Source organism: Mesoplodon mirus (genome assembly GCF_964341445.2).
Source record: "Mesoplodon mirus genome assembly, chromosome: X".
NCBI classification, from domain to species: domain Eukaryota; kingdom Metazoa; phylum Chordata; class Mammalia; order Artiodactyla; family Ziphiidae; genus Mesoplodon; species Mesoplodon mirus.
In genome coordinates, this window is record NC_138981.1 from 43,817,763 (window position 1) to 43,823,443 (window position 5,681).

Consider the following 5,681-nt stretch of genomic DNA (forward strand, 5'->3'; position numbering starts at 1 on the left):
TATTAGACATTTCTTCTGCTGAAAAAAATAGATACTCAGTTCAGTTATTGGAAAACTTTTAAAGTATGTTTGAAACAACCTGTGAATATTAATCTACATTTTCTTTTTTAAAAAAGATTATTTATTTATTTATTTATTTGGCTGTGCCAGGTTTTAGTTGCGGCATGTGGGACCTAGTTCCCTGATCAGGGATCGAACCCAGGTCCCTTGCATTGGGAGTATGGAGTCTTTACCACTGGACCACCAGGGAAGTCCCTAATCTACATTTTCATCTGTAAATTTTATGAAGTCTACATATAAATCAAGTATTTCTGATGAAAATTTAGCATTCAAATTGAGATGTGTTGTAAATGTAAAATACACATCTGATTTCACAGGCTTACTACAACAAAAAGAATGCCAAATATCTCATTAATAATTTAAAGAATTGATTACATGTTGAAATGATAATGTTTTGGATATGTAGTTTAAATATATTATTAAAGTTAATTTCATTTGTTTCTTTTTCTTTACTGTGTCATCTGTCTGCAGCACCTCATGCTAAGTTTCCTCCTCCTTTTCCACCTGTGTTGGAAATTGAGGCTGATGCTCTGGTTGTTTGTTTGTATTAGTTTGGTTTTTTGGCCACGTTGAGCAGCTTGCAGGATCTTAGTTCCCTGACCAGGGATTGAACCTGGGACACGGAAGTGAAAGCACCAAGTCCTAACCACTGGACCACCAGGGTAATCCCCAGGCTGCTGCTCTGTGTCAAAGTGATTTAGATTCTCCAGGCAGGAGTAAGAAGTTTCATTCTTTTTTTTTTTTTGAACACCTTTATTGGAGTACAGTTGCTTTACAATGGTGTGTTAGTTTCTGCTTTATAACAAAGTGAATCAGCTATACATATACATAGAATTTGGAAGAGCAAAGTTATTTCTACATAGTAACAGAGATGTTTGCATTTCATTAGTCAGGGAGACTAAAGTCTGCCTCCCACACAGAGCCATTGGCCAGCTGCGCCACCTGCCCAAAGCAACCTCAAGCCTTTGCTCCCACCCACTTCCGCTTCCCTCACACAGCTGTGTCATCTATCTGCACCCCCGCAGGCTATGCACTGCCGCCTCCCAGCACTGGACAATGAGGACCTCACTGATTTACAGACCAGGAATGCTCATATACCTAGGGAGGCCAGAGCCCCATTCTTACTCAGCCATTGGTTAACTGTGCCTTTTGTCTACAGCCTCTCAGGTGTCACTTTGGCTGCCTTCTTTCACATGGCCGTGGGGGTTACTACCTAGCATCAGTTTACTATAGGCTGAAGAAGCTAAAGCCCAATTTCTGCAGTCATTGGCTAACTATTTGTCTGTAGCAACTCAGGCTAGACCCTGCCTCTCTCACTCTGCACATAGCAACAGGGGCTTCCTCCTAGTAACAGGCTGCTGCTTCATCCCATTGGCCACCAGAAACTAGATCCCACCTTTCGTACACAGCCACTGGACAGCCGTACCATCTATCTACAACCCCTCAGACTTGGTTTAGACAAGAGAGCTAAAATTGCTGGCTTCCATTAACTCCTCCACCACCACTGCTCATATGGTAGGACCTTGAATTTGGTCATTTGTTATCTGACCAACCATCAATGACTCTCTTGTCAAAATCTAAAATCCAGGCTCCTGTAATAACATTTCTACTACCTTTGGACCAAATTTCAACCCTATCAGTACTGCTCTAGTCTGACCTGTAATCTACAGCTCTGATAATTCTTCCACCATCAATGCCTTTCTCGTATCTTTTAGCATTCAGCCTTTAATTAACTATTCCTCCATCAATGTCTCTCTGATCTGGGGCTTGAACCCAGGCCTGTTAATTTTTCCACCATCAATGCATACTAGGACTGATCTCAAACTCGACATCTGTGAACCTTCCAACATTAATGACCTTAATAAAGTCCATCTGATAAAGACCACAAGGGTCACATCCATAGTTGGACAGAAATGGATTTTTTAAAAACAAGTTATTTATTTATCTATCTATCTATCTATCTATCTATCTATTTATTTATTTTCATCTGTGTTGGGTCTTCGTTGCTGCGTGTGGGCTTTAGTTGCGGCAAGCAGGGGCTACTCTTCATTGCAGTGCGCGAGCTTCACATTGCGGTAAGCTTCTCTTGTGGAGCACAGGCTCTAGGCTCATGGGCTTCAGTAGTTGTGGCACGCAGGCTCAGCAGTTGTGGCTTGCGGACTCTAGAGGGCAGGCTCCGTAGCTGTGGCACATGGGTTTAGTTGCTCCGCGGCATGTGGGATCTTCCCGGACCTGGGCTCGAATCCATGTCCCCTGCATTGGTAGGTGGATTCTTAACCACTGCGCCACCAGGGGAGCCCAGAAATGAGTTTTAACTTGCTGCAGCAAGGGAGACCACACACCGTAGGAATTGTGGAGGATCTCACTTAGGATGGCCAACTTGTTTTAGTTTTGCCTGGGACTTTCCTGATTTTAGCACTGAAGTTCCCTTGTTCCAATAAACACCTCAGTCCTGGGCAAACAGGTATGGTTGACCACCCTAGTCTCACCAAACAAAGGAAGAAATAGGATTATGGTAAGTCCCCTACGTACGAACAAGTTCCATTCTGAGAGCGCGTTTGTAAGTCCAATTTGTTCATAAGCCCAACAAAGTTAGCCTAGGTACCCAACTAACACAATTGGCTGTATAGGACAGTACTGTAATAGGTTTATAATACTTTTCACACAAATAATACATAAAAAACAAACAAAAAATAAAGAAAACCTTTTTAATCTTACAGTACAGGACCTTGAAAAGTACAGTAGTACAGTACAACAGCTGGCATACAGGGGCTGGCATCGAGTGAACAGGCAAGAAGAGTTACTGACTGGAGGAGGGAGAGGAGGTGGGAGATGGTAGAGCTGAAGTATCCTCAGCAATGAGAGATGGAGGGCAAGCTGCCATTTCACTCACGCCTGACGTTGATGGCACAGGTTTTGGTTCCTTGCTGGATTCAGTTCTATCTAGCCTCTTTTTTTTGTCATAGATGACACGGTAGCACTGGATTGCATTCTGAACGGCTGCTGCAACCTTCGTGTACCATTCTATGTTCAGGTCCTGTGCCTCAAAAACTAACAGTGCCTCTTCAAATAAAGAAAATCCCCTTGTCATTTCCTGCATCGTGAATCTCTTCGGTTCTTCAGCAGTACCAGCTACATCATTGCTGCTTTTACACTTGCTTCCGGACAGCCTGGGCTTGAAATAAAGATGCTGTACTACTGTACTGTATACAGTATGGTATTGTAAAGTACGTAAAAGCACAACCACTTATAGAGGATGCACACACATGACAATGTACACCAGACATGTGAGCTAATTTACGTGATTGGACATGTGAACGCACGTCAACATCTTCGAAAGTTCGCAACCTGAAGGTTGTATGTAGGGGACTTACTGTACTACAGGATGTTGGGGAAGAGTGGAGTTCAGTTAAAATTTAAATGAAGCAGTGTACTGATTAGCCCAAAGCAAAGTAGGTTGGTATGTAAAAGAGTCAATGTCAAGTCTGGACTGTGAGGTGGATCCAGGGTCCTTTTTATTTAGAAACGCTAAATTAAAAAAAGATGTGACATACTGTCTGCTAAGGTTTCCACTACAGATGCAAGAAAAAAGTGTCCTTCTGCTTTCTGTCTGTCTGATTGTGGCAACCTAGACTGAATGGGGGAATAGAGGGAAAAATTGCAACTCACAAATAATCTTGTGAACAGGAAAAGCCTCCTTTATTTCAAAGAAGAGTTTATAAGAACAGTATTGGAAAATTATTCCCCTACACCCTTGCCTTCTGATTTTACTTTTAAAAGCATAAGGGTTCAGTCTAAGCATGGCGGGGAGGGATAGTTAGGGAGTTTGGGATCAGCATGTACACACTGCTATATTTTAAATGGATAACCAACAAGGACCTACTGTATAGCACAGGGAACTCTGCTCAATGTTATGTGACAGCCTGGATGGGAGGGTAGTTTGGGGAAGAACGGATACGTGTATATGCAAGGCTGAGTCCCTTTGCTGTGCACCTGAAACTGTCACAACATTGTTAATCAGCTATACTCCAATATAAAATAAAAAGTTAAAAAAATAGATGTGACATGTTTGCTTCAGATACCCCTTATTTGAAGCTCTGAACCTGTGTTGGAAATCGAGTCTGCTTCTCTGTGTCAAAGTGACTTGGATCCTCCAGGCAAGAGTGGGCTGTTTTATTCTTACTGACATAATTTCAATTAACAAAGTTTCTGATCGTCTATGATTTTAGAGAACAAGTTTTCTGGGACTAGGGTAAGGCAAGAGAGACACTCACTTCAAAGTGCAAAATTTAAGGGGGCACCAAAAAACTCAGTAATCAAAACAAATAACATTTTAGTGCAATATTTTCAAAAGTCAAAATACAAGAACATTGATGCTTGAATCATTAATAGAGAACATGAAGCCAGATCAGAAAAATGCAACATAGGTGTTGGTGGAGTTAAGAAAGGTTCAGGTTTGAGATCAGCTCAGAGAGGCATTGATGATGGAAGTAAACAGGGTCTAGGATTTGAGAGGTTGACCAGAAGTCACAACAATAATAAGTTTTGGCAATTTATGTCGATGTGCGTGTGTTACAACAATATTCTCATATTTGCCATTCTGTCTTTCATCCAGTTCATAAATACTGCTGGGGAGACAGAGAAAATGGGATAATCTGAGAGGCTAACATTCTAGCTCTCCAGATTGTTGAGCTGAGGTCCAGAGAAAGGAAATGAATGTCCTCAGGGTACCCAGCAATCCATACTCAAGCTTAGCCAGGGTCTTGCTGGGTTGGAAACACCTTACGCAGGGAAAATAGCTCTTTACCTCTTGTCAGAGTAGGCTCCCTGCAGGAGGGTATACTAGGACTAGATTTTAAAGACTGTGTATAGGAGTTCAGAGGTGAACACCCAGAATTCTCTTCTCTCCCAAGAGTCAGTAGCAGCTCCTGAATTTCTATATAAGAGAGGCTAACCTGGTTGACAGCAGGTGCTGGGGGCATGTCTTGGAGATGCATTTTCATCGAAAGTGTGCTTAAAATGTTTTCTAAATATTTTTCTATTGATAATTTGCTGAAAAACATTAGCTGTCCATATCAAAGGCTAGTATTATTATTCTTACCTACTATCATTTCAGTGGGGTAATGGAGATAGGGGATTAAAGACCCCTCCACATCAGTTCCACAGTCCGTCAGAAGGAGACTGTACCACCTTGACTCCTCCCCTCTCTTCTACAGTGGTATCGCCCAGGAGGGACTTTTCCCCCATCTTCCCAGTGGTATCTCCCTTGAAGATCGGGACACATCTCCCCTTCCCCCGTGGTTGGGGTTTGGCACCTCTGCTTCTGTAAACTTTGCACAAACCTATAGAACTCGGTTCCAAAGACCAGCTTCTCCTGGAAGCTTGTCTTCAGAAAGTTTCTACCCATGAACGACACCCCCCCTCTGTTGCCTATGGAACAGCCCACTGTACGGAATGGATGCTATGATGGCGGCCCTCATGGTGGAACTCCTTGGCGCAGCCATGTTCCTCGCTCGGCACCGCTGCTCATGGACAAAGTATCTGCAGATCCATAGCTGCACCTTGTTGAGAGTAAGTAGACCACAGTCGCACAGCTCTTGTGTGATCGTGTGCGAAATTAA